General features: G+C 38.0%; 1 protein-coding gene across 1 annotated transcript in view; it reads right to left on the bottom strand.

Annotated features, from left to right (window-relative positions):
- The window catches only part of LOC144027169 (adhesion G protein-coupled receptor D2), an 80,178-nt gene that overhangs the window by 42,083 nt on the left and 18,367 nt on the right, over positions 1–19,728 (bottom strand).

Genomic DNA, 19,728 nt, shown 5'->3' with positions numbered 1-19,728 from the left:
GGATAAAATCCAATAAAAGGGCAACAGAAAGAGTGGGGCAGCATCACAATCATCTGGATCGAGTTCACATAAAGGAACTTTTACAAGTATTGTACATTTCTTTGCATGGCACAACCTGAAAAATGAATTATCAAGGTCCACTGAAAAAGCATCTCACGCCAATAATACCAAAAAAGTACCTATAGTCATTATTAGAGATGTTTGATACCACTTTTTTCCAAAACCGATACCAGTACAAGAACTCTTGCAAATACTCGCAAATATGTTCAAACATACTCGCAACTATGCTTGAGTATACTTGGAAATATGTTTGAACATACTCGCAAATTTGTTCGTATTTAAGTATGTTCGGATGTACTCATGTATACATTCAAGCATGCTTGTACGTACGATCAAATATACTTGCAAATGCATTCAGACATATTTTTGCAAACATACTTGGAAATACAAGGAAAAGAATCCCCCGCACACTGAGGTGGCTCTGCAAGGACACTTCATTGATACTTGGAAATATATTTGAAAATACGCGCAAATGCGTTCAAACGTATTTAATTAATTAAATACGGTCGAATGTACTCACAAATATGTTACTATAAAATGTGTATTTAAATGCGTTCAGACGTTTAAGAAAATGAGTTCAAACGTACTCACAAGTATGTACAAACATTCACAAATATATTTGAACATACTTGTAGGCTAAGTGCTACAAATATAGCATATTTTCCTAAAATACAACAGGGTATTACTTGCACATGCACGACAAGAAAAAAAACAAAAAAACATTTGACCCACATTATATCAATATGTTGGAAACTAATCAAAAAAAAAAAGAAAAGAAAAAAAAACACTTGTAACGTTATTATTATTATTATTATTATATCTGCAGTGCATGATTTATTCTGCATTTCCCCCCCCCATATTGCAACATTGTATTAACTTTTTATGATTTATTATTATATCTGCAGAGCATGATTTATGTTTAGCATGTTCCCATAATGCAACGGTGTATTGACTTGATATGTTTGTGTCATGTCTGGGGTCATGTCAGGGTTAAGTTTGAGTTCATGACCTGTTAAGTTCGGTTCAAGACCGTGAGGTCAAGTGTCTGTTTTGTACTGATATAACAAGTGTTTGTTTTGAAATGATGTAACCATCATATGACCATCATCTAGTTTCAACTAGTTTTAGGCTATGTGATGTCAATCGTTAATCCTTTAATTAGTGACAACCAATCAGATCGATTCACTGTCTGTCATTAAAAGTACGAATGGTATTAGTTTTGTGGTATCAAGTACTCAAGAGTTGAGTACTCGTACTGACATTGGGTCTGAAGAAAAAAAAAAAAAAAAAAAAAAAAAGCAGTATTGAGCATTCCTAGTACCAATTAAGAATGATGGTGGCAAGAATATGTAGTGGAAAGGAAAAAATACACATGAAGTATATATCATTGTATACCTGTATACCATAAGTGTATAATGCATTGTGCATAGTAACGAACCCCCACACATTTGGCACATAATTGGCACAGATGCCCTATTGTATTGCATTACAAGTGCAATTCCCAACTCATTGTTTCCATTTGATTACCATGTTTTTGATCATCGCTCATATTTGTAATTAATCTTATGTTGCACAGTGAACAAAGTGGGAAGCACATCACACTCACATTAAGAAAAATGGTCTATTAGAGAATAATTGAGTTAAAAATAAGTGGCAACACAACAATAATGATGGATTGTTTAAAATGTTAATTCATTAATATCCTCACTATAAACAAACACAAATAAAATTGGGGCACATTATTTAAATGTGTGTGCACTTTTCTGAACCAATTCCTGTTTCTTTTGAACTCTCTAGCAAATGGTACAAATTTATGCAAAGGATTAGCACAGTTGCTTTCAAAATATTGCTAATACTGCACATCAAACAAAACAAATTAATTAGCAGCCAACTAATTACGGAACAATTGTATGTTTAAAAAGTTAAATCCAGCAAACATTGTGTTTGACCAAAAACAAACATTCCCCAGAGAGTAGTGAAATGCAATGCAACACAGAAATTTATATTTGATACAACAATAAAGGATTTACATCTTCTCAGTGCTAAGAGTTTGATGCACACCGCTGTAGACAAGCAGGACGGATTTATCAATCAAACTTAATTTGTATAACATTTTTCATACATTAAAAATGCAATACAAAGTGCTTTACATAAATAAAAATCCTCAACTGAAAGAAAAAAAAACAGCTGTGTGTCACCTGTATAACTACGGAAGAAGCTGATCATGCCTCCTGAGGACATCCCCAAGGGGAATCATATATAGATTAAAAAGAATTGGACCTAAAATTGACCCTTGGGGAACGCCATACTCAATTTTATGTGTTCTGACTTGTGCAACCACTTTACTAATAGGGATGTAACGATATCCAAACATCACGATATTATCACAATATGAAGGTCACGATACAATAATTAGCACAATATTGTGGGAGGGTTGGTGATAAAGAAAGTCACAATACTGTAAAAAATGAGCTCATACAACAACAAAAAACACACACACAATATTGTGTTTTTATACATTACAGCAATTGAAAAAAAAAAAAATATATATATATATATATATATATATATATATATATATATATTTATATATATAAATATGTAAATAATATTAATACACCAAAACAAGCAGTACAATTTATTATTAGTTTATTAATAAAATAATGAATTAATAATCATTTAAATTAAATAAGAAATTAATAAATACGATAAATTGAGTTCCTCCATATATTGACTATGTGCACAAGTATATTATGTTCCCCTTCATCTGGCCATTATAATGGATTTTAAACATAGAAGGGCCAAAACATGCCTTGTGAAAATTAAACTGCACTAATAAACTAGCCACCAGAGGGTGCTAGAGCTGCAAAAATGGAAATCCACCTGACTCTTAATATCACGATATCACGATATTGCCATTATCGTTACACCCCTAATTACTACAGTATCTCAATTATTTTGTTCTTTAATGTGGAGAATAATGTATATAATTTACCTATTTTATAAAATGTGTTTATTTGACTGGAACAACCCTTCTCTCTTACAGAGCTAAAGACCACAACTTCGAGGTACTTTGAGAGGATCTATTTCAACAACTTAGACCCAACGTCAAAAATCCCAGCCTAGATTCAAACACTTGAGACATTTTTCACAAATAGAGCTATCTGCATCCCTACTTGGCAAAAAAGGGGGAGGAAAAAATTTAGCTCTTACACCTGGTAATCATTACGGAAATGAGAGACAGAGGAGGTGAAAATGCTGTGATGGAGGAAAAAAAAAAGACAAGAAATTCACACTTCTGCACTGGGACTTACTAATGTCTCTGACCCCTTCATGCATAAACAGTTTAATTAACATGTATACATAACTTTCACTTTAACTGCTCATGGCATGTCAAATCAAAGTATCTGTCAGAGCTGTGAAGCACTGAGTTGATGCTGTGCAGGTCCTCGGTTCATATTCGCCCCTGTCTAACGGCTCCAGCTGGCCAGAGAAGCTGGCAAGACCACATGAAGCCAGACAAATAGGCAGGTAGACAGCCAGGCTGCTCTGCTGTCAATTTGATGAGATAAACACCTCCCCATGCACGATTTCACACCCACAACCAAGGGACAGGACGTGATTGTTTTAATGGACAGAACACCAAAGAATAAAAATGAGGGCCTTCAATCAGCCTATAAAATACAACATATATGTGAGATCATGGTGAAACAGGCTGGATACGTAAAACTAATTGCAAACAAATGCTAAATCTTTACACTGTAATTTATTTCTGGGTTCATAGTGATGAAATCAGTGCAGCTGCGGTATTTTATTGCTGTCTTTATGAGTCACATTATTGGCCAAATAACCACATTTGGTTAGTGGTTGTCTAAATGTCAGGTAAGCCAAGACAATCAATGGGGAAATAAAATAAAATAATGATGTAAAACAATTATGATATACATATATTGAAATAATGCCATGATTTTTTCCCAATTTAATGTTGAAGATAAGTAAATATCAGACAATCAATCAGATAACCCAGGTCGACATAAAATGCAATTTTAAAATGATGATAGTTATCCATTTCCATTTTCTTAATCGCCTGGGGTCACGGGGGGTGCTGCAGCCTATCCCAGCTGGCTTCGGGCAGTAGGCGGGGTACACCCTGAACTGGTTGACCGTCAATCGGAGGGCACGCAGAGACAAACAACCATCCACACCCACAAGCACACCTAGGGACAATTCGGAGCGCCCAATTAACCTGCCATGCATGTCTTGGGAATGTGGGAGCAGACCGGAGTACCCGGAGAAAACCCACGCAGGCACGGGGAGAACATGCAAACTCCACCCAGGAAGGCCGAAGCCTGGACTCGAACTTGCGTCCTCAGTACTGGGAGGCGGACGTGCTAACCTGTCAGCAACCGTGCCGCCGGTGATAGTTATCATTAGGGAAAAAATATTCAGTTACCTGGATCAAAGTGGAAAAATTAATTGCCCAACTTGTTCAAGCATGTCTTAACTCTGGCTAATCACATTTTTTGAAAAGCTGAGTTCATTTTCACTGACATCAACCAAGCCTGAATACCTCCAGGTCTGTTAATCAAGAAATCACTTAAATAGAACCTGTCTGGGAAAAAAAAGATCTCAAAATCCTACTATACAAAGAAATTCAAGAACAGATGAAAAAAAAAATAAAGTAATTGACATAACCATCAATCAAACTTGATTTATAAAGCACTTTTCATACAATAAAATGCAACTCTTATCAGTATGTTAAGGGTTAAAAAAAAAAAAAAAAAAAAAAAAAAATCACAAATGAAGAAAAAACTGGAGAGTGATGAACCTTTCCAGAAGTGGCCGGCCTACAAAAATGACCCAAAGACCCCCCAACTCATCCAGGAGGAAACAAAGGAACGCAGGAACACATTTAAAGAACTGCAGGCCTCCCGTGCCTCTGTCACAGTGTTTATGACTCAGCTATAAGAATGAGAATGGGCAAAAGGTTCCCAGGCGAAAACCACTGTTGACCAAAAAAGAACAGAAAGTCTTTTCTTACTTTTACAAAATTAAAACAAAAAAAATCTTCTAAATGATTCCCAAGACTTATTGGTAGAATTTTCTATCGACTGATGAGACGGAAGTTGAACCTTCTGAATGATGTGCGTCTCATTACATGTGTCTTAAATGTGACGGCAGTTCATAAACAGAACATCATACCAACAGTCAAACATCGCCATGTTAGTGTGATGGTCTGGGGTTGCTTCTCTCCTTCAGTAGCTGGATGACTTGCTCTAATTGATGGAACAAAGAATTCTACTCTACCAGAAAATCCTGAAAGAGAATGTTCAGCCAATAGTTTGTCAAATCATAAATACTTCTGTAGTAGGGCAATGATCCAAAACAGACCAGCAAGGCAACTTTTGAATGGATTAAAAATGTAAATGAATGTTTTGGACTTGGCCGCTCATACTTGAAAACACCTTCACTTCTAAAGGAGGCTAAATTACTGGAAAAATATTTCAAGTAAATGGACTGATTTTTATGTAGCACTTTAACTTAAGTACACCATATGCTGCCCAAAGTGCTTTACAATGCCTCACATTCACCCATTCACACACCAATGGTCGACTGATGCCATGCAGGGCGTTACCAGGTTCATTGGGAAAAAAATCGGGGTTCAGTGTCTTGCTCAAGAACACTTCGACATGGTCACCAGGGGTGAGGATTGAACCCACAACCTCACAGATGGGGAAACGACCACTCTACCACTGAGCCATGCCGCCCCAAGTACCATACACTGAGCTACACTTGCTGGAAAGATCCTTAGTGTAATTTTATTGTTTACAATGAAAACTTACTCCAAATAGCATATCACTGGAAGAAATCCTCACAGCATAACAGCATATTTAAATACCACAACAATGCGAGTGCTTTGAACTTATTGTATTATACTTTTAAAAGTGCATTGGTCATTCTTTTGAGAGGACAAGCACTCACCTCAGTTGTCACATTGAGTGGGAGACCCCCAATCAGCGTGCCACTACTGGGTCTATACTTAGCGCGGGATAGAACGTGCACACGTTGATGCTGGTGGAAACACAGTATTGGTACGCGATGGCTCAGGAGAGAGGGGAGAGTTATTAGCTTAGCCCTGAACCACCTACTTAATATAGGGGCCGGCAGTGATCACTAACACAGCCTGGCAGAGGTGACAGCTTTTGGCCGTGCTTGAGGAAATCCAATTGAAAAGCAGCCAAGAGGAACAACAAGCCCAAAACAGATGTTGCTCGCTACCACCGACACAACTTAGGTCCTCACGCGCCAGAGGCGACAAAACACAACAGTAACTCTGACGTAAACGCTTACAGACAACAGAAAGAGCAGAACGCACAAGGGTCATTGACGGATAAGGATTATAACAGATCCAGGACAATTAATTAATTATAAAAACACATTAAATTTTCTTCATTATTATTTATTCTTATCTACGGAAGCCAATGTGGAGTAAACATTGTTGACTGGTGAGTACGTATTTAACTCATTTGCTCCCAATAACGTGTAAATCCGTTTTTTTTAATGTTGCAAGTGTCCCAAAGGCGTATTGATAAGTTTTTTTTTGGGGGGGGGGTTTATGCTCGAGCATACAGAAGGCTTTGATGCAGCCTCTCAACTGCAAAGAACGGTTGCAGAAATGGTAGTTATTACACAAACGGCCAGCAGGTAGCAGCAGAGCAAAGGAGATCAACCAGGGCCATGTAGAAAAAAAGCTAAATTACTTTTTACAAATTTTTTAAATTACTACTATTTTAAACAGATTTGTGAAAACCAATGAAACTTCGCTCTCTTCTAATGCTAATTGCTGCAAAACGGAAACAGATAGAAACATGTTTTTTTTCCTGATGAAAGAAGAGACTTTAATCTTTCTTTTGGTAGGTTCCATGCTTTTATAGCAATTGAACACAATATTCTGTGGGCCTTGCAAAATCAGTCAAAATCCAGTAAAACAGTTGGGAGCGAACGGGATTGCTTCTGTGAAAATGGCTGGGAGTGAATGAGTTAAAAATGTTCAAACGTACTCACAAATACGCTCACACGTACGAGTACCGGAATGTTCAAACATATTTGTAGGCTAAATGCTGGAAACAGTATATTTTCCCATAATGCCACAGGGTATAAAAATCAATCATAAAATTGCTGAACCTAAATCATGCACTGCAGACATAATACATCATATGTATTTTAATTTATTTTGTTAATTTTATTTCTGAATGTATTTGTATAATATGCACCAAATGTTTATTTATTTATGTATTTATTTATTTATTTTTTTTGTGCATTTTTTTTCCCACTTGTGCAGATGCAGGGGTGGCCAAGTTCGGTCCTCGAGCGCCCCTATCCAGCGTGTTTTTCCTCCCTCCTTCAGCGCAGATGAATCTAATGATCAACTAATCAGAAAGCCTGATAACGATCCTGATCATGAATCAGGTGTGTTAGAGGAGAGAAACATGGAAAATAGTCTGGATAGGGGCTCTCAAGGACCGAACTTGGCCACGCCTGTCCTATAGCGTTATTGGAATTTATGCTATGTTTGTCACATTTAGCCTGCAAGTACGAACATGCTCGCCAGTATGTTTGAACATATTTACGTACTTGCCAGTCAAAAATGTTTACTCCACATTGGCAGTTGCACATTTCCGTAATTATCCACAATTTTACTGTTATCAACAATTTAGGACATCTATAATTTAGGACATATGTCATCTATCATGGAAAGCGTTCTAGAACTGTTGGACCAGTTGCTAAACAGGTAACTATTTTACATAGTTGTGAAACCGTACAAACCTGAGTTCTTGACTGTCTTGTGGATGATACAAACTCCTGTCTTTAAATGTACATGTATTTAAAAATAAAAGTCCCAAATTGGTTATTTCTTTTAGGTCGCATAGCGTGATAATTCACAAAATGCCATCATCGGAAAAACTTATCTATCCCATTGACAAAAGATCTACAGTATGCATAAGAAATTTATTAGTGGCAAATATAAATTGTATATGCCACGGGCTGCTACAAAATCGACGGAGTGCCACAAATGGAACCCAGGTCATAGTTTGGATACACTGACCTCAATAGATAGTTCAGTCAGTATCTGTGATTTGCAATTGCTTAGTTTCATTTTGCTAAGTAGTATGCTGAGAGATAAGAATACATTATTTTAGAGGGATAATTCATAAAATGTGCATCATCGGATAAACCTATGACCCACAGATGTAAGGTGGAGTCCCATGACGCCAATACAACTGTACAAAGGGAGATAGGAGAACTATACAGTAGACCACAAATATGTCATTCATTTAGTACTGTTGATAGTTAAATTCATTTATAAAGCGTTTGGCTTTAAATACACAAACACTACAAGAAATAATCTAATAAATAAAAAACACACAGTATATAAATATGAAAAGATATTTAACAATCACCAGCAAAAAAAAAGCATCTCACCAATGAGTAGAGCCCCACAATTTATCTCTCCGTTTTACTGGCAGGACATGTCGACAAAAATACAATACACATGCCCTCAAAACATCACAGTCCCTTTCTTTAAGATTAATTGGGCTTGGCAAGGTTGTCCTTCCATCGTCATTTTGAAATTCCTTTTTCGTCCACTTCTTTCTTCTGCTACCACAAAAGAGCAATAAACGGTGGAGGTTGCGGATTGAAATGGACTAAAATCAATTGTATATCTTTATTGCCTGTCGATGACAAATGACGTTTGCCATCGCTCTAGCATTGAGTCAGTGTGTCATATTGATTTTACATCACACCGACAAACGTTATTGAAGCAATAACAGATGAGCGCTCGCCTTTACGTGTGTTAATGATTAAATCAACCCGGATGACAGAGGCTGTGAGGGAATGAGAGGTTCGTTCCATGTGTTGCTACATACGTTAACATAATTCCAAGATGTTTACATAAATTGAACTTGTTGGGAGACCAATGGGTTTTAGAAATGCCCCTTTGAAAAAAGCTGTACTAAGCACATGTGGTAATGGGATGGCGAGCTTGCGGGGCTATTGAGAGCGAGAGAAAGCGGACTGTAAACAAACTAGCTTTTAAACAAGACAATTTAGGGTTGGCGTGCCTTAAGCGCCAAGCAAAACATAGCTGTAGAAAACCGATCCAAAGATTCTGCACATGGGTCAAAGAAAGAGTCTTTGAACTGGTGAGGCAAAGTGTTCTGCCAATGCACAGAGCTGCTTAATTAACAATACTAAGGTATCCAAGAAGCCATTCTGGGGCACCCCCTTGTCAAAGTGTATGTGCTCTCACTGTCAATCCACGGGTGTTTTAACCACTAAGTTTTCCCACTGATGGAAGGGGAAAAAACTGTTGAACAAGAGGAAAACTTGGCAACAGCAGCTGGACATCATATTCTTCATGAACATGCATTCTTTTAATGTGCGTAAGCTAGCCACATTGGAGATGAAAGAAGAATATGATATTTTAAAGTTTACAATTTACAGTAATTTATCACCTGCCTATATTTCAAACTACTGTTAATCACTTCATGAAATTATCAGGGTTGATTTCAACCCGTTAGTTCTCCTGAATCTTGTGAGGAGCAAGCGGTTAAGAAAATGGATGGATGGATGGATGGATGGATGGATGGATGGATGGATGGATGGATGGGTGGAAGGGTGGTTGGGTGGATGGATGGATGGATGGATGGATGGATGGATGGATGGATGGATGGATGGATGGATGGATGGTTGGGTGGATGGATGGATGGATGGATGGATGGATGGATGGATGGATGGATGGATGGATGGATGGATGGATGGATGGATGGATGGTTAGCTTCGGCGCCGACGCTGGCTTCCTAGTTTCGTCACAATTGCATATCCCGCCCCCAAACACAATGTCGCTCTGTGATTGGTCCGAACTGGTTCGGACCAGCAGATATCAACGGGAGCAAGATGTATTCTCCGGGCTTTGTGTACTTATAAATACCACGAGAATTCTTCTTGCGAGAGCAAGGTTATGTTGGTGTCCTGGCACATTGGAATTTGAATTCTTTTGAAAATGGCATAAGAAACTTTTAACAGATTGATGTATTTATTTATTTATTTATTTAGCCAGGCTTGATGTGTGTGTAAAATTTCATGTTTTCACATAGACTATCTACATCAACATAATTTCTCATGGTTAACAGTGTGTCGCCATGGCAACAGTGATTCTTGAAATAGAAATCTTTCCTTTTACTTTACGTCAAGAACTTTTTAATCAAAAACATCATTATATCAAAAATACACAGTTTTGCGATAACCGGATAAAATCTGTAGGAGTTCTTTCAAATGTGACCAAAGGCCAAAAATGGGACCAAAATTGAAAGAAAATTCAAAATGGCGGACTTCTTGATAGATTTTTTTTTTTTTTTCATTCAGTCACACAAACATGCGAACAATGGTCTTACATGGTCTTCCCAGGCGGGGAAGCGAACCCACACCAACCGGCACCAAAGGCAAGTGATGGTTCCACTCCTCCACCTGGAACCCACTTCTTGTTAGATTTAGCAAATGCCTCCAGGAGACTTTTCACTTTTGACTTTCTAGGGGACGCTATTGAGCTTTTTTTTTTTTTTTTAATACGTACAAAAACCTAATAAAATAGTGATTATTTTTCCTAGGAGCTATGTGCGTGAAAAGTTTCATATGTTTTTACTAATGTTTAGACCATTAAAATTGGTGTCATTTGTCCTGGCAAACAGTGTTGTACAAAATAAAATGCTTTGCTTTTTAATCTTGAACATATTCAAATGAAACAGTCACCGTTTGAAGGAAATCAGATAAATGTATGAGTTATTTAAAATGTGAACTGTGTAAAAGGTCACAAATGGAGCCAAATTGAATATAATTTTACCTTTTTTTTTTTTTTTTGTAATAAGCTTGGTCCCCGTTCCTCCCAAGTTCCAAAATCCTATTTGTGCCCCTGGTAGGAATGCATGGGTTTTTATCTTAAACCTACAGTACATAATATGATTAACAGGAGCAATATAAACCCTGCTTGTACTTGGAGGAAACCCCACTTTATCATTTTCTCGTGTGTCTGCTCCTAGATACATCAATGTTTTTTGGGCCATAAAAAGTGCATATTTTGCTCAAGGAACAAGAGAAAATTTGCCCTTGGTCTACTCCTCGGGCACGGCAGAGAAATGTGTCCTCTTATTCATTTGCACACATTTGTAGGCATGAAAACAAATTTAAAATAGCCTGAATGATATTTTTTAGACACACACACTCTCACGCATACTCACCACCGTTTGAACTGAAACATAAAATTGCACTGCTGACAGGACTGTGTAGCTGTGCCCTTGACTAGCAATGACAAATGGATGCAATATGCAAAATCGGAACAAGTTGCTTTTGGGTACCAAAGAGGAAAAAAAAAGAAAAAAGATTGTTACCGGTATTATTATGGGATGGTTTTGCTCTCCCGTCTCACAGTTGAGGTGAGGCGAGTTGAGGTTAATGGCATGTGTCAGGATCACGAAGTATGGAGGTGGGAGTAATGCAGACAAAGGGAAAGACAGAGCATCTTTCACGTTTTAAGGGTTAAACATGGTCAATGGGTGTGTCTTATTATTGCATTGTACATGTGACCTTGTATTTCATGGGAACTTACTGATACATCGTTTGAGTATGAGGATTGAGCTCTACAAATATCCAGGCTATCCATCCACTATAAATCTTGGCCTTACGGTCCATTTACAGTAGCTGACGCAATATTTTTCACAAAGTGAAATAATTTTAAACATCACAGCACCATAGCTTGGCCAACAATTATTTAACTAATTTGTTCCCAAAAACGTATAAATCCGTTCTATTCTAAATATTACCATGCTCCCAAAGACACATTTAGACTTTTTTTTTTCCTATGTTTGTTTGTTTCCATGTTTGTTTGTTTCCTTGTACAAAAGGCTTTGATGCAGCCTCTGAACTGAAGAGTAACGCTTGGAGAATGGTAGTGATTACAAAAACGATCAGCAGTTGGCAGCAGAGTATAAATGATCAACTAGGACCATGTTAAAACAAGCTATTTTCCCCACTATTTTAAACAGATTTGTGAATAATTATCAAACATAAATATATTCTAATGTTAAATGCTGTAAAACGGAACAAGTTAGAAATATATTTTTTTTTTCCTGATAAAAGAAGAGACTCTAATCTTTCTTTTGGTAGGTTCCATGTTTTTATAGCAATAGAACACATCAGTAAAAATCCAATAAAACAGCAGGGAGTGAAGGGGGTTGCTTCAGTGAAAATGTCTGGGAGTGAATGAGCTAAAGTAAAGCATGAATTGGATAATTAGTCAATGGTATACAAAAAAATAAAAAATGAAGTGAATGTCAGGTTATGGAATGTTACGGTAATTAGTTCATATTTGTCTTGTACACATTCTGTTTTTCTATATCAAGATTCTTCATAAAGCTTCTGCTCCCTGCATCAGAGAACTATGTGAACGCCGTTTTGTGTGCTGCACTGCCACAGTGGCAGGTTGCATCCATCATGATAAACAGGCAGACTTGGCGACTGTCACATGCAATCACACTTCACTACGGTTCGTAGGGCCTCAAAGTGAAAATGAATGGTAGTTCAACGACATGAAGACTTCATATATCTTCGTTTTTTTCTTCTTCTTTTTTTTGCTATCACTGTCTTTTATTTGGAGGTAGACACGTGTCCCCTTTTTTTCCTCAAAGCCTAATTTAGTTGGTATTTTTTTGACAGTGTCTGAAACATAATGTGGGTGAAATTAATGGAATATTGAATGTAACCTGGGATGAGTGAGTATGGATACCAAGATACCCGGCCTTATCGGTACTTACGATACTGGCATCGGTCACCCTGTATCACCCTATAATGTAATAATTTCCTAAATATATTATAAAACCCCTGCAATTGGCTGACAACCAGTCCAACGGTGTCCCCCACCTACTGCCCAGATCCAGCTGAGATAGGTGCCAGCACACCCCACGACCCTTTTGAGGAATAAGTGTTCAAGAAAATGGATGGATGGATGGATGGATTATAAAACCCAAAAACAATACAATTTGCACTTAACTCAAACAAAAGCGTAATATAACCCAATAATGTAATAATTTCAACGATAAGGTAATAAAAAAAAGATTGCTATTGTAATAATATTTACTGATAATGTATTATATCATGCATATTATATCCTAGAAGTCGTTGCGGCAGAGCAGTTGTAATCAAGTGGGCAGAGCTTACTTTGATTAACTCTGCAGAGTTGGTTTAACACTAAATCAACTCTATCAAATAACTCCAACATCTCAATTCAAAACAGTCTTTAAAATACACTTTATGTGTTGAAATCAACTCTGAAACATTTAACACCAAAATTTTAACACTGCAATCTTTGCTGTGAATGCAAGCAACAGTCTTTGAGTCTCAAAACACAAAATGTAGAACTTTGGACTGAAAATGAACATACATATTACATTATCTGTTAAGTTTTATAGTATCTGTTTTGAGGGGGGCAGCACGGTGTCTGAGTGGTTAGCACGTCCACCTCCCAGTACTGAGGACGCAAGATTGAATCCAGGCTCCGGCCTCCCTGGGTGGAGTTTGCATGTTCTCCCCGTGCCCGCGTGGGTCTTCTCCGGGTACTCCGGTCTTCTCCCACATTCCAAAGACATGCATGGCAGGTTAATTGGGCGCTCTGAATTGTTCCTAGGTGGCAACCAGTTCAGGGTATACCCCGCCTACTGTCCGAAGCCAGCTGGGATAGGCTCCAGCACCCCCACGACCCTTGTGAGGAGCAAGCGGTTAAGAAAATGGATGGATGGATGGATGGTTTGAGGGGAAAAAAAGAGCTACCTTAAAATATAACAACTTCCCAATCATGTAATACGGTATTAGATTGTCATAAACATGTTATTACAATATGATGTTTTATTATTATTATTATTATTATTATTATTATTATTATTATTATTATTATTATTATTATTATTATTATTATTGGTGAAATTATTACATTACTGGGTACTATTATCCTTATTACAATTTATTTTTGTATTTAACGATTTAAGTGCAAATGTTATTGGATTTTCAGGCGCTATTACATTTTCAGGAACTTATTGCATGACATAAATAAGGTACTAAACACCCTCTTGGGACCGTTTTATGATAAGGAATTAAAAAATAGAAGAATAGAAAACTACCATTATTTTTAAAAATTTTAAGAAAATATGTTGGGATATATAGGTCGTTATTTGAAATTATCTGTCATTGTTGTTTGGGAAAATTTTATGTATCAAAGTTGCATCGGTACTTGATATCGGTATCTGTGACTACTCATGAGTTGAGTATTGGTATTGCTCTGGAAAAAGGGGTATTGAGCATTCTTTAATGTAGCTTTTATTAATAAGTAATATGGAGGGAGGGTTAAACTATGTTTTACTATGGACTAAAGTACAGGACACTTCATCTGAAACTAAATATTGCAAGTTACTACTGTACCCCGATACCAACCCAGACGCTCTCCAACAAAAACAACAATTTACACTCATATTTTCATGTAAGACTAAGTTTCTAGTTCCCTCAAACAACATGGCTTTGAAATGTGGGAGGAAGCTGGAGTTCCCACAGAAAACCCACACAAGCATGATGAGAACACGGAAACTCCGCACAGGGGTGGCCCTAGCCAATATTCAAACCCAGAACCTCACAGCTGTGAGGCATAAGTGCTAACCACTACCTCACCGGGCTCCCCATATTGTGATTCCATTTTATGTTAATATGTAATAACAAGTTACTTCACAATGTCCAAATGAATTAAAAATGCTGATGTTAAGGCACAATTCCAGAAAAAAAAAAAAAAAAACATGACACAAAGCTATAATTTAACATGACAAGTGTTAACCGTTATAATCATCAAATTTGCAACCACTTGAAAGTCAAACGAGGGATAATAATGTCAGTCCTGCAGCTGTTGCAGCTCTCTCACACCATGGCAAGGATTGCCTTTAATGTAGTAATGACTCTGAAATGACACCGTGCTTCGAAAAGGGGCGGAGATGAGATGATAGGTCTCGCTACCTCCCTAACCTGGCTCAGGCACAGCTCATTGCTAGCCAAGCTGTTTGATTGGCACATGCTTTCACTTAACGAGGGATAATTACCAAGGAAAACAAGTGCGAGACCACATCTGCTCAGTGTAAAAAGAGGACCAGGCCTGGTGCAATCTGTCAGATGGGGCTTTCAGGTTGCGTGTGTGTGTGACTGAAGGTTTTACCCACCTTCTAGAGTCCAATTCGAACCCTCAAGGATCCACCCTCCCTCCGTCTTGTCCCGACAAGAAGCAGATTAATAGGAATCAGCATGTGGCTGTAAACACTCAGCGGGAAGCGCGTATATCTGTGCACACTGATGCGCATAGGAAATGACCTAAGCTATCTGTAGGGGACAAAGGCAGGGGCTACCCCAGGAAAGGGTGAGAGGCCAGCGGGGACTACGATATTCTCTATTATCCCAATCAGTGTCCTGCTGGCTGAGCATTCGTGTGTTGTCAGGGTTTTTAAATGATCAAATTTCTCTTCATTGTTCAAAAATTTATTCATATCAAATAATGTATACAGTGTTCCCTCGCTATGTGGTTAACTTTTTGCGCTCTCGCTGTTTCCTGTTTTTAAGTGTAATTTTACATGCTTTTTTTTTTTTTACAGTAATGTACCTTTTTTATTAAATTCATGAAGGTTTGAGGATTGAGAATGTTTAAACGAGAGAAATGTGAAAAAAAATGTAAATGCCTCGATGAGAAAAGTGTATAAATTCGGTGGTGAGGGGTTTTAGAGCCTTAAAAATTTTATGATAAATGTAAAACTACTTCACGGATTTTATTTATCGCGGGTATTTTTTTTTTATTTTTTTTTTATCTTAACCCAGCAAAAAACGAGGAAACACTGTATATATATGTCTATCTATGCCAGTGGCTTATAGTGATAGACAGAAAAAAAAATGTCTTAAAATATGTGCCTTGGCTTGTAAAGCTTAGCTCAGAAAATTCGGTGCGCTCCCTAGTCGACTTGTGCCTGTTGTGATGGTACGTCATATGATTTCTTTATTATTGTAATCCCTTCATATCAGGTATATTCAGCAAAAAAAAAATAGTAAGTGATTGGATGAATAGATGCATTATAAATTCAAATGTATAAGTGAAGGTATGGTGTTCCACAGGGTTCACTTGTGGGGCCTCTGCTGTTTTTGTTGTTGTTTTTTGTTTGTTTGTTTTTTCATCAGTGACCTAACTGCATGATTTGCAATGCCAAGTGGAGCAATTCTAGTCCAGCACACTTCACTATCTAACAAAACTGAAGGAACACTGGGGAATACAAAGACATGATGCTTTCTGAATTCTGTTCACTAGTAAATACCTATGTCCTGAATTTGAAAAAAAAAAATATATATATATATTTTTTTTCAACAGCAAAATCGACCAAAATGATTCTCGAAAAAGAACAGACAGCACTGCTTATTTGCTTTGACCTTAATGCAGTGCAAAGAAAATGTCTCAATGTGAATTGGCACTAATATTTGACAACCTTTTAACCTCCCGACACTCTAACCCCCACTTCAACTCTATCCCGCCATCTCCCTGCCACCCACTAGAAGAACAACATGGTTTTGCTTTCTTGCCCTGTGCTGACCCAGTTCTCACTAATTATCCACAAAGTATGCATCAAAGCTGCAGAAATTCTACAGATCGACTGCAGTGTGGCAGTGTAACAGAAACCAGGACAATTTGGAACCTAATCACAACCAGCCAACATTGCATGAATACTCTATGTATGTACTGTATACATGTAAACCCACAAAAGTGGATTTCTGTGAGCAACGGCAACAAATGAGGTGAACATACAAATAGAGTGGCCGTTGCTTCAAAACGGATCATTTTGGGTGTTCCCCCTCCAACACTGTCAAATGACAGGGGGTGATGTAGGGCGATGAGATCATGAGTTCTGAAAGTGATGAAAGGGCACATCTGCTAGGGTTAAAACTTCAACTTCTAATCCTCACCTTCCTAATTTTTGACACTCCAGCTGCCCTTTGTGAGCACCCAACAAAAAAATCCTCACAAGGCACAAGTTCGCCATACAGTCATTTCAAGCTAAAATTGTTCTTCGCAAAGCCAGAAAGCTGTGTAGACCCACACACAGGTAAGGCGAGACACAGGCAGAAATGATGGTTTGCTTTCTTATGACACAGGCTATTACCAAATTGAGCAGGCAGGTAATGCTAAGCCAAATAAATGTCAGCAGGTTTAACACAAGGAGAGGTCTTACAACGGTAGGAATTTTTTCCCTCTTAACAGGAAGTGCGCTATGCGCTTAATTTTTTACGACTATTACACAGTTTCTTGACTTCTTTGTTTCAGGTTTATAATACAGGATTTCAAAAGACCCACTTTAGTTCCATTCCTTTTCTAGAATATTGACCTTATTCCATCAGCAAAAATACAATTCTCCAAGTGGTGACCATAACACACTAGTTTAAATTCAAATGTATAAGAAAACATGCAAACATGGAAAAAGAAAAATAAGTACACGTTGAGACAAAACACTATAAATATCCAACTTAAAAAGGCTGTTCAACACCCTCATTATAAGTGGCACCTCAGAGAGTCTTGGTGGGAATCAGTCTGACCTTGGTATCCTGTTTGAATATTGTTTTAATGCTGAAGCTGGTAATTGAGGATGCAACACAAACAGGACTCCTTTTCAAAGCGAAAGTTATTTTCCCCGGCAATGGAAATGCAAACAATCATGTCGCGCATTTGTTTTTCAACCGCACCTCATAATTATCAAAGACACCAATTAAAACATGGATTTATAAATAAATCTACATGATTATACCTATGACTATTTTAACTTGAAAGTTTTCATCATCCTTACATTATTTTTTTAAGTCTGGAACATAATGGACATGTTTTTTATTTAGCAACATTAAAAATGTATCATTATCGTATGCGCCTAGCATGTCTGTATCGCAATCAAGAGGCTCTGGCTTTTCAAATTTTGGCTTGAGACTTTTGGTGCGGAGTTTGTTCTTGCTGTGCTTGCGTGGGTTTCTTTGACTAATCTGTTTTTATCACCCAACATTTCAGGTCAGGACAAAAAGTAAGAGGGAGGGAGGAAGGGATGGATGGATGGATGGATGGATGGATGGATGGATGGATGGATGGATGGATGGATGGATGGATGTTAGCTTCGGCGTCAACGTGGCTAATGCAAGCACACACCGAGTTCCTCCACATATTGACTCTGTTCACAAGCATATTACGTGCCCCTTCTTCTGACCATTAGCATAGATTTTAAACATAGAAGAGCCAAAACATGTCTTGTAAAAATTAAACTGCACTAATAAACTATTCTCCTGAGGTTGCCAGAAATGCAAAAATGGAAATCAACCTGACTTTTTAACAGATGCTTTTAATATCGTGACATGACGACATATCGTGGCAGCTTTAATATCGCAATATCACAATATTGTCGTTATCGTTACATCTCTACTTTCCACCAAACCCTCATCCACTATACTCACCTCTCTCATGGACTGCATCTCTGGGGAAAAAAAAACTTGGTTTATTAAACTTCCTGCAACTTAACAGTAGCAAAACGGAATTTCTTCTCATTGGCACCAAGACCACTCTCTCAAGAACAGCTAACTTTTCCCTCACCATTGACAACACAACTGTTTCACCCTCCACCCAAGTCAAAAGTCTGGGAGTCACCCTTGACAGTACACTTTCCTTCCAATCCCATATCAACAACCTTACCCGGTCTGCATACTTCCATTACATAATATCAACCATCTTCGCCCCTCTCTGACACCCCATCTTGTTACCTCCCGTCTACTGTAATTGTCTCCTTTTCGGCCTCGCTCGCAAATACCTCTATAAACTCCACCTGGTCCAGAATTCAGCTGCCTGCATCATAACTCGAACTCCCTCCACCCAACACATCACCCCTGCTCACCCACCACCTCCATTGGCTCCCGGTTCAGTCTCGCATTCAATTCATAGCATTCATGGCCATCCATAATCTCGCTCCCCGTACCTATCCGATATTCTACAAGTACACACTCCTTCCCGCACCCTTAGATCATCTTCATCCATTCACCTTTCTCCCCCCGCTTGTCTCACCACCATGGGGAAGAGCATTCAGCCGCTGTGCTCCCCACCTCTGGAACTGACTACCGCCACAACTCAGAAACTTTCACACAATTTAAATCCCAACTCAAAACACACTTGTTTAAAACTGCCTACCCAACCTAATGCCACTTTGCACTCCCACCAACCCAACCCCCCATCTTTTTATTTTTAAACAGTGTTTTTAATTCAATTGTTTTTAAAATTATATGGTGTCCTTGAGTGTCTAGAAAGGCACCTATAAATATAATGCATTATTATTATTAAAACTAAAATTGTTTGCGCAAGTAAATCAAAATAAACTACCGGGTCTATCTGGACAACAACTCCTTCCACATCTTCGTAGGAACTTCACTTCCTTCACCACCCTTCTTTGTTGTCTTCCACTTCTTGTTTCACACAACCTCACCCACCGCTCAAAGTTGTTGATAGTTTGATGTTATGGCCTAATAATA

This window comes from Festucalex cinctus, chromosome 10 (assembly GCF_051991245.1).
Source record: "Festucalex cinctus isolate MCC-2025b chromosome 10, RoL_Fcin_1.0, whole genome shotgun sequence".
NCBI classification, from domain to species: Eukaryota; Metazoa; Chordata; class Actinopteri; order Syngnathiformes; family Syngnathidae; genus Festucalex; species Festucalex cinctus.
This window is presented reverse-complemented; position numbering and strand designations above follow the sequence as displayed.